An 11,795-nucleotide genomic window follows, 5' to 3' on the forward strand; every position below is an offset into this window, starting at 1 on the left:
AGGTTCTGAGAAATTGTGAGAATCAGCTTTTCCAAGTGAGTCTAAAACACTTATCATTAAAAAAAAGTCTAATGTGATTGATTTTTAATTGTATTTCAGTGTTTTTATATTATATTCATGTTATTTTCAGTGTATACATGTCAAAAACAACCCCATTATTTTACATTAGCCTAAAATATATGCAGTTCCACGGAACCATGGATCGCATTAACAGGTTTCCCCATACATCCTTATAGGAAAAAATACCTTGACACTCAACGTCTTTTAAACTCGACGCCACTCCCAGAACCAATTGGTTATTATGCTGGTGGTAGCCATTATAACAAATTATAACAAATAGTGACCATAAAGGGATGCACATGATTCTCAACAGTATATAGATTGGTGTCTTTCAAACAAAGCTCAACTTGATATTAGAGGGACTGATGTATACAAAAACATTGCTTTATTGATGCAAAGCAGGCTGGGTCCACTGATGGGTCCATTTATGCTGTTCACTCCAATTATTGACCAGTTCATCTGCATATGTCCACAGGCAACTGTTATTTATCTTTAATACTCTAATTTCAGTTAACCTGTGCCCACTGTATCTTCCGATTCCTGCACTTGGCTGACAGTTGTGGTCCTACATGGTCAATTCATGCCAGTCTGGCTCCTCTTTTTGGACCTCTCTCATAAAAAAGCTATTTCCATCAGCAAATCTGTTGCTATTCACAACATTTTTTACATTCTGATGATTAATGTGATCATTTTCCGAAGCTCTTGACCCACGTTTGTATGATCATATGTACCGCGCCGCTGCCATATGACTGGCTGATTGGATAATGACATGAACAAATGGGTGTACACTGATTCCTAATTAAACTGACCGGTGAGCGTGGACCTACTCAGTGTTGCATTCAGTCCTTGGCACACGCGTTCGAAATACACCATGCTTAACGTTAAAATTAGCATACATAGCACATTAATGAAGCCAATTCCTTTTATACACACTTTTAAATATACAGTGTCAATATATACATAACACACAGATAAAGGCTGAACACGTAGGCACCTTTGGATGCAGAAAAACACACATACACACTCATAAAAATGCAAAACCAGCACACACACACACACACACAGAGGCAGGCCACGGCTGCAGCAGCAGAATTGAATGTGATAGGGAAGTGAAAAATGATTAACCTCAGGTCAGCTCTCAGCCTCAATCTGAGGCGCGCTCAAAGCACCACCTCGTCATGTTCCGCCGCACACATTTACATATATTTATTAAATTCAGCTCGCGCCCAGAAATAAATAAAGCGCACCAGACACACAGAAAGAGAGAGAGAGGGATGGGGTAGGGGTGGAAACAGAGGGGGCAGATTGTTTAAAGGAGGAGAGTCTTAGATAGATTTACCTTTTCATTCATATTCATTCCATGGCTGGACTCTGCAAGCGGAACGGAAATGATTTCTAATTGTAGCTGGAGGGAGAAAAAAAGAGAGGAGGAAGAAAAGACAGAAGGACAATGCAGGTAGAAGTCGGCCAGCCCGAGCCCAGCTGAATGCGTATCGGCCAGAATGCTGAACATTTTTCACATTTTGCAGCTTTTTTCTTTCTTTCTTTCTATCATTCGTGAGCATGTTTATTATGCCAGTGATTTATTGCCATGGCTACCTCTTGCTTTCACATTTAAATTGTTCCTTTTTTTTTTTTTTTTGTCCTGCTTATGGTATTGCACAGTTGGGAACCGTGACTCTTAAACCTTGGAACTCTGACCCCCACTTGTCTCAAAAAGCCTGACTAGTTTACTGTCCAATTCTAAAGTATTGCAAAAGTTAAGAAACAGAAATTAAGGTGATAGGTCAGCCTTAGAAATGCATTTTTTTATTTTACAAATAATCTCATCACACAAGCTCTGTGTGTAGAACACTGAACCTGTGTCTTCACAGTGGGTGGAACTTGTCATAAAGTCAGCCCACCCATCCCTAATTTAATAACCAACAACATCAAGCAATAACAAACAGTGAAAGGAAAATTCTGATTGAGAGGTAAAGAAGCTTCTTTAATTCAGTTGAATAGGCCGGTATGAAAGATTTATTTGCTTAGGTTTGTATTTGTTTAAATGTTGATTTTATGAGTAGATAAAATAAAATTAGAGCTGCTTACTTTTATTTTTTTTATTTTTTAGACCCTGTCTGAGGGTGTAGACGGCCACATCGGTTCCTCTCTGGTATTGCATACTGGGACACAATTGAGCAAATGGGACCACCTGAGCAATTGTCGCAAAACTTGTATCAAGACAAACTTCCTTAAGATGCCCGATGTTCTTTAACTCAAAAACTAAAATACAAAAAAATGGGGAGATTTTTGGATCCAGGGGGTTACAAGCACCTACTACAGAAGAACCATAGTGTCATATAATAATAACACTGACATGGTGGTGGTGTGTTAGTGTGTGTTGTGCTGGTATGAGTGGATCAGACACAACAGCGCTGCTGGAGTTTTTACCTACTGTGTAAAAGTTTTTACATACTGTCCACTCTATTAGACACTCCCACCTAGTTGTACCACCTTGTAGACATAAAAAGTCAGAAACTATTGTTCATCTATTGCTGCTGTTTGAGGTGGTCATCTTCTAGACCTACATCAGTGGTCACAGGACGCTGCCCATGGGGCGCTGTTGGCTGGATATATTTTTGGTTGGTGGACTATTCTCAGTCCAGCAGTGACAGTGAGGTGTTTAAAAACTCCAGCAGCGCTGAGCGCTGATCCACTTATACCAGCACAACACACACTAACACACCACCACCATGTCAGTGTCACTGCAGTGCTGAGAATGATCCACCACCTAAATAATACCTGCTCTGTGGTGGTCCTGTGGGGGTCCTGACCATTGAAGAACAGCATGCTAACAAAGCATGCAGAGAAACAGATGGACTACAGTCAGTAATTGTAGAACTACAAAGTGCTTCTATGTGGTAAGTGGAGCTGATAAAATGGACAGTGAGTGTAGAAACAAGAAGGTGGTTTTAATGTTACGGCTGATCAGTGTATATAAGCAATTATACATTTCTTATGTATTTCTTATGCACAAATTCAACACTCTTAAGCAGATAGAAAAAGCATAAAAGGAAGAAAAACTTTCACACAATTTGCCTGTTTACTTTGTTTTCCCCTCCTGGTTCTCTGGATAGCATTAGGGTTGTGGCTCAGTGGTGGATCGAGTAGCTGGCACAATTGTAGCCAGTTTGGTATTTGGCTCCAATTTTTCTTCTGGTCGCCTTTTTACTCAAGTACTACTTTGGGCTACTGTTTCGGTTTGGTTTAGTATTGTGAGAGTTAAATTATTGTTATTATGTTGTTAATTCATTATGTTATTGTTTCCCTCTTTTGATGGCTTTTTAGCAACTTTAATGCTCCTCCTGTGTTAAGTCTTCTGCTATTAGGTTTAATCACAGGAACAGAGTAAGACCTAGCCCCTCTTTAAATGACTGATTGAAAATACAACAATATAAACTGAGATCCTGATACTAGTCATATTCGCTTTTATTAGCAACACACGCTGGTATTTTTTTCTACCTATTATGCATTCTTTAAGCTAAACATTCTTTGAGCAACACTCTCAGTAGAAATATTTCGACATAATTACAGCAAACACTGAAAAGACGCACATATTGAGAGCAACAGGGGTGGATCTATAAATGCAAATCACACAGAACGTGTTTCTATAGTTTTTTTTACACACTCCTCACAGAGCAGTTACAGTTTCCACTCTGAACGTTCTAATCCATGTCAACTTCTAGACATTTGGCGCTCGTACAGTGGTGTGAAAAAGTAAATTGCCCCTCTTCTGATTTCCTCTGTTACTGCATCACTGTCACACTTAATGATTTCAATTTATTCATAAAAACATGATCTAACACGTAGTAAAGTTGTAAAAACAAAACACATTTTGTAAAATGCAAATTTATTTATTTGAATATGTTTCTCTAGGGGCTCTAGTTTCCTCCCACAAGTCTAAATACATGCAGTCAGGCCAAATGAAGCTTCTAAAACTGCCCAAAGTGTGTGTTTGTGTGTGATGGACTGGCGACCTGTCTGGGGTGTTTCCTACCTTTCGCCCAATGAATCTACACACTGTGACCCTGACCAGGATAAAGCAGTGGTAAAACACATAGTGAATAAAACTTAAATTAAACCTTAAGTTCATAAGGTAACTTAAAACATCAAGAATAAAGTTTAATGAAGTTAAAGCAGTGGTAGCTCAGTGGTTAAAGTACTAGAGCAGTAATCAGAAGTTTGCTGGTTCAAGCCACACTGCCAAGTCGCTAATGTTGGGCCCGTGAACAAGGCCTCTAACCCTCAACTGCTTGCACTGTATCCAGTCACAATTGTAACTCGCTTTGAATAGCGTCTCCTAAATGTTGGTGTACTTTTTATTAAATAAATGTAATTAAAAATAATTGTTTTTATTATAAAATCACTTTATAGTGAAGCAATATTATTTAAATTTCTATTTCTAAACAATTTTAATAATCATATGTTAAATGATTAAATATTAAATATATTAATAATTTAATAATAAAAAATAAATAATTTAATAAATGAAATAAAAAATAAATAAATTTAATTAAAAAAATGGTGTTTTTATTATGTCTAAATGTCTAAACAATTTTAATAATCATATTTTAAATTAATTAAAAAAAATAAAAATTCAGTAAATAAATACAATAACAAATAATAAATACATAAAATAAATATTTATTTAAAAATTAAAATGTAATTTTAAATTTCTTTTTTTGTTTTTAAAAAATTGTAAACTTAATAAATTAATACAAATTAATTAATAAAAATTTATTCTGTGGTTTGGACACAGTTTTTTACAGAAGCTGTTTGACACTTTTAAAGTTGTAATGTATTTAAAAAGTGTCAAATATGATACTGACACAAAGTATTAGGCCAGTTTCAGTCTTAATTCCAATATTCTATACTGGAATTCTAAACTGGGAGCATCTCATATATAAGTATAACTATAAAGTATGTATATAGTAAGTGCTCTTGATAAACACCTACACCGTTATAACCTGTTATCTTTTTCCACGTTTAATTTAGATCCTTAAGAACATTAGAATTCACAAATTAGTTCTATATTATATTTCAAAAGTTCTAAATTAAATGTTAAAATTAGAGCAACTTCATATCTTCACGAACACTCAGTGCATCTTGCTAGAGGACAGAAAATGCTTTTCCATTTATTACTGCGACAGAATTAGAAAATAAAGCAAAATGTCACAGGCGACATATTGGATGCCAGCTCACACAGAGTTAGCGAAGTGTTTGCGAAGATTTTAAAGTCGCTCGTTTTTCTCGCCGAACAGTTACACTTCTATTTTCAATGTCTTAATCCACACTCGCTCTATAAGCATGTGCTCCACATCTGTTATTGTGACCCTGTCCAACCTGCTGTGTTTGTGATGTTATGCAAGGGTGGTAATAATACGTCATTTCTTTATACAAAAAAAAGTACAAATAAAGTAGAACATGAACTGGGATGTTTAACCCAAGTTAAAGTGCAACTGATATTGTTAAGAGCATTAATCCAATTCAAGGTAAGCCTAGAGTATAGAATATACTGTACCTTAAGTCGTATTGTGGATTCATTTCTCCCAATTTAGCGTAGTCAATTTGTCTTCCGCTTCTGGGGGATCCCTGATTGCAGTCGAGGTGGGTATATTGCTGCTGACGCCTCCTCCGACACACGCACAGCCCTTAGCTGAACCATTTTTCACCCATGCACTCAGCACAGGCGCCTCTCAATCTGCTAATCAGGGTCCTTACACAGCGATTAAAGACCCCACCCACATAGCCCGGTCATCCCGCCCTAGCAGAAACGTGTCTGCTACTCTGGGTATGTTAATTATGCCCGCTAGATGGCGCCCAGCCGACCAGTGGCAACACTGACACAGCGTTTGAATACCCCACCCACATAGTCCTGTCATCCTAGCAGAAACGTGTCTGCTGCAGGCACTGCCAATTATGACAACTAGATGGTGCCCAGCCTATCGGTGGCAACACCGAGTTTCGAACCGAGGAGTACAGAATCTCGGCACTGGTGTGCTAGCGGAATATCCCGCTGTGCCACCTGGGCACCTCGGATTCAGTAGGTAAATTACACCAATCAATGATCAAGTATACAAGAAGCATTATTGCAGGTCTCAGTCATATACGAGCAAGAATGGGTTGCCATCTACAGTTCATTACAATATTAAAGAATACATACAATCTGGAAACCCCTAAACGTAATAATTAGCGGAGTGTCCACATTTCTTTCTTTGGGCTGCTACCGTATTTACGGGTCACCACGAAGGATCTGGGTGGCACACCAGACTTGGCATCGTTTTTACTCCGGATGCTCTTCCTGATGCAACCGTCCTATATCTATCAGGGCTTGGGGCTTGTGCTTCCCAGTGGCTATGTGGTAAGGCTGTGTCGGCGGTTCACAGGGTGGGATTAGCCAGACCAGGGTTCCTTATAACTGGTGCAATTATGACCTCTGCTAGCCGATTGAGTTGGGGAATAATGCTGATTAGGGTGTGGCTCTCAGTGCACAAGGCTGATCTGCATATGAAATTGCCTTGTGCAGGTGAAGAGATGCAGTCGGTACTGCACACATGTCGGAGGGGGCGTGTGTCAGTTGCAAAGCTCCTCAGTCAGCAGTGGAAGGTTGTATCAGTAGAGGTGAAGCGTAACGCAACCAGGGTAATTGTTTTCTGTCTTAGAGACCCGGGTTCGATCCTACCCTCCTTATGGGTAGTGTCCCCGTGGGTAGTACAGTTTCCACCAACCATCCAAAATATCCAAATGGTTGATTGTCTACTCTAAAGAGTCCTTAAATATAAACGTCTGAATGAATGTGTAGGTGTGGCCAACCCTGCAATGGATTTGTGCCCTGTATGGTATATGGGTGGCATCAGACTCATGGCAAACCAGTTCAGGATAAATCTGTTTACATTAGAAGAATTTACATTGGAACCGTGGGTGAAAAAAATAGGAATATATCTAGTAAGGGATGGAGTGAGATTGTACCAGCGTCAGCTCTACTCTGGCAAGGTGCCAAGTTCCAGTCTCTCTGGAATCCACTACCGTTAGCGATAGCTGGCATCGAAGGTGCCAGTGTGGCAGAAGCAACGCTGAGCCTCTTACCGGCTGCCAGCCTGTGTACGGGTTTCACATAGTCCTGGCTTGGGGTAAGGTGGAAGGTGCCAGGGTTGCATGAGGTACAGCTGTGCCCAACGAAGAGGCATTCCCAATTTCTGCACACATGCAAATACATAGACGTACAGGCAAAGTATAAAGGAAGAATGGAAGAACTTGCTGACTTCAAGGGCGACACTGGGATAGGACTGACCAGGAGCGTCTAAAGTTTGACTATTCTTTCTGATAATGCTTTGGAATGAATTCTACTACCAGTGTAATGTTTATCAAGCACAGTACCTTCTTGCTGTGAGGCGACAGTGCTACCCACTGGGCCATCGTGCTGCCTATTGTTGTTGTTATTATTATTATTATTATTATTATTATTAATGTTATTGTTATTACTGTTATTATTGTTATTATTATTATTAATATATTAATATTATTGGTAGTACTAATAGTATGATTATAATTATTATTATTATTAATGTTATTGTTACTGTTATTATTATTATTATTATTATTATTAATGTTATTGTTATTACTGTTATTATGATTATTATTATTGTTATTACTGCAATTATTATTATTATTACTACTGTTATTGTTATTACTGGTATTATTATGATTACTACTACTATTATTGTTATTATTATTATTATTGTTGTCATTATTATTATTATTAAGATATTAATATTATTGGTAGTACTAATAGTAGTTTTATAATAATTATTATTATTAATGTTATTGTTATTACTGTTATTATTATTATTGTTATTACTGTTATTATTATTACTATTATTGTTATTATTATTGTTATTATTATTATTGTTGTTGTTGTTGTTATTATTGTTTTTTTGTTATTGTTGATATTACTGTTGATATTACTGTTTTTATTATTATTAATGTTGTTGATATTATTGTTGTTGTTGATATTACTGTTTTTATTAGTATTGTTATTATTCTTATTACTGTTGTTATTATTATTATTATTCAGATTATTCATCTTAAACTAAGAACTTTACGTTCCAATTCATCCCAGAGCTGGTTTAATGGGGTTGAGGTCTGAGCTTTGTGCAAACTTGGCATTGTTTTACGCCGGACCTATTTCTATCGGGGCTTGGGACTGGCACTAAGAGCGCACTGACAAGTGGGTTTCCCAGTGGCTATGTGGCTAGGCTGTGTCACACCCCCCATCCCCCCACTGGACATTTGGCAATCATGTCTATGTAGACCCTTGACCGATCATTAGCATCGCTGAGATTCGAACCCTGGATCTTAGGGGTCGTCCACATACTTTTTAAAAGCACCACTGAAAATCGAACCTGTGATCAAGGGCTTGTCCACATACTTAAGGCCATACAGTGAACATGCGATTACATTAGCTCCACCACAGCTCTGATTCCTATTTTTTCCCTCTAAATGTCGTCCTATAATGACCCCCATTTCTCTCTCTCCCCCTACACCAGGCTCTGGTAGTATGCCATATGTCTTAGCCATGCCAGGCCGACCCCCCACAGTCCCTCCCTTCAGCCTGCCCCCCATCCCTTCCTCCCCCGGAGGTGCTGGCTTTGTAGGCTAATTAGCAGTGAAATTGGTGAATTGCAGGCTTGGGCACATCGACGTCAACACTTCAACCACCACAAGCGCCACTTTAGCCACTGAATGGGGCGAGAGGGTGTGTGTGTGTGGGGGGGCGGGGGGGGGGGGGGGTGCATTGAGATTTATACCACTCATGTTGTTTACAGGAAAACAGCCTGGGCCCTGAATTCTGTATGCACCATTTTATTTCATTTAATTTAATAGTTTATTTGCTTTTAGGCAAATGTAACTAATTTATTTATTTATTTTATTTTTGAGATTAACATTTTACTGCAGATATTATGTGGAACTATGTATGTAACAAATAAATCTTAAATTGAATGGAAGTACAATGTTTTAACATTGTAACATAACATGCAAACTCCACACAGAAAAAGAAATCTAACCCAAGATCTACTTGCTGTAAGCCGACAGTGCTACCCACTGTTTATTATTATTGTTATTATTATTGTTGTTGTTGTTGTTATTGTTATTATTGTTGTTGTTATTATTATTATTATTATTATTACTATTATTATTATTATTGTTATTATTATATTATTATTATTATTACTATTATTATTGTTATTATTATTATTATTATTATTATTGTTGTTGTTGTTATTATTATTATTACTTTTATTACTGTTATTATTATTATTGCTATTATTAGTATTATTGTTATTAATATTATTATTGTTATTATAAGTATTATTATTGTTATTGTTATTATTATTATTGTTATCAATTTTATTATTGTTATTATTATTATTATTGCTATTATTAGTATTATTGTTATTATTATTATTATTATTATAAGTATTATTATTGTTGTTATTGTTATTATTGTTATCAATTTTATTATTGTTATTATTATTGTTGTTATTAATTTAATTATTGTTATTAATTTAATTATTGTTATTATTATTATTATTGTTATTATTGTTATTGTTATTATTATTATTCTTGTTATTATTATTATTATTGTTATTATTATTATTACTTGTATTATTGTTATTATTAGTATTATATTATTGTTGATATTGTTTATATACAGCAGTTTACATTAGTGTCTTAAAATATACTGCAAATGCAACACATTTATTTAAATTCCAATACCTTAAAATAAGTGTCAATTATTTTTTATTTTATTTTATAATATATATTATATATTATAGGTCAAGGGGAATGCTGGGGCTAAATTAAAATAATAATTAATCTAATATTATATTATAACCCTTTTAAATCCATACATAATAATGACATTATTTTTTATATTTTATTTAAATAAATCTTACAATATTTAAGTTCTGAAGGATATTACAGAGCAGCTTGTTTGTTTATACTGTTCTTTCTTTTCAATTTGATAGAAAAGACCCCAAAATATTCCCTCAAGTTATTCCCTTAAATATTCTCCCTGTGTATCATGTATTTATTAAATTATACTAAAAAACAGAACTACATACACGTGTGTGTGTGTGTGTGTAAGGAGAAGCAGTAGCTATAATGAAAGCAGAAGGAAAGAAAAAAAGACACTCACTCCATCATCCTCCTTTTCTCAATCTCATCTGATCTGATATTAACAGGCCGTATTAAAATCATGCAATGCGTCAGCGGACTCATTTAAAATTAATAACTGGTAATTATGGAGGAAGCCGTTTCATAGATACTGAAAGAGGCAGAAAGAGGCAGAAAGAGGAAGTGGAGAGTGGTAGTCGATGTAATGGGATGTGAATGAACGACTGTGCTGGCTTTGCCAGGTTGAACAGCACTTCATTTATTTTGTATTTATTTATAACCAGCAGCTTTTTGACATTTGGAAGCTTTTGGCTGCTATTTTTATCACACTGTTTACGAACCATAACATGCAGTGCAATATCAATTAAAAAACTGCTATCATATATCCACACAGTGGCTGCTAAAATATCCCAAATCCATCCTGATCGAAGTGTTTTTGTAAGCATGTTCGACTGCGTGTGGTGTGATGAAACTAGTCCATTTTTTTTGTTGACTTGAGCACACTCCGAGTGGAATTGCTCTCTGTGATCACGTTTCTGCTGGGCCGCAATCCCACGATCCCCCTGAGGCATGCTGTCCGTAAACGCTTTGTCATTATCACAGAGGTTAATGAACCCTGGCGGCAGCATAACCCTGCAGGATCGATATGCACACACACACACACATATACATAGGCACACATTCACACTACCACCACAGATCAGTCTCCATTGTAAGGGATGTGTCTGTGTGTGTTTATATATATACTGTATATATGCACGCCCACAGGACCACTACAGAGCAGGTATTATTTGGGTGGTGGATCATTCTCAGCACTGCAGTGACACTGACATGGTGGTGGTGTGTTAGTGTGTGTTGTGCTGGTATGAGTGGATACGTTTTTAAACACCTCACTGTCACTGCTGGACTGAGAAAAGTCCACCAACCAAAAATATCCAGCCAACAGCGCCGTGTGGGCAGCATCCTGTGACCACTAATGAAGGTCTAGAAGATGACCAACTCAAACAGCAGCAATAGATGAGCGATCATCTCTGACTTTACATCTACAAGGTGGACCAACTAGGTGGGATTGTCTAATAGAGTGGACAGTGAGTGGACACGGTATTTAAAAACTTTAGCAGCGCTGCTGTGTCTGATCCACTTATACCAGCACAACACACACTAACACACCACCACCATGTCAGTGTCACTGCAGTGCTGAGAATGATCCACCACCTAAATAATACCTGCTCTGTGGTGGTCCTGTGGGGGTCCTGACCATTGAAGAACAGGGTGAAAGCAAGTTAAAAAAGTATGTATAGAAACAGATGGACTACAGTCAGTAATTGTAAAACTACAAAGTGCTTCTATATAATAAGTGGAGCTGATAAAATGGACAGTGCGTATTGGAAAAATGGACAGTGCGTTAGGAAGATTCAAGTAAATTAACAAATCACATCCAAAATGTCCCATCTTTTACAGAAATGGGGTCACATTAAACGTTTACTGTTAAACACTTAATAATCAAACTCACTTTT

Source organism: Trichomycterus rosablanca, chromosome 16 (genome assembly GCF_030014385.1).
Source record: "Trichomycterus rosablanca isolate fTriRos1 chromosome 16, fTriRos1.hap1, whole genome shotgun sequence".
Lineage (NCBI taxonomy): Eukaryota > Metazoa > Chordata > Actinopteri > Siluriformes > Trichomycteridae > Trichomycterus > Trichomycterus rosablanca.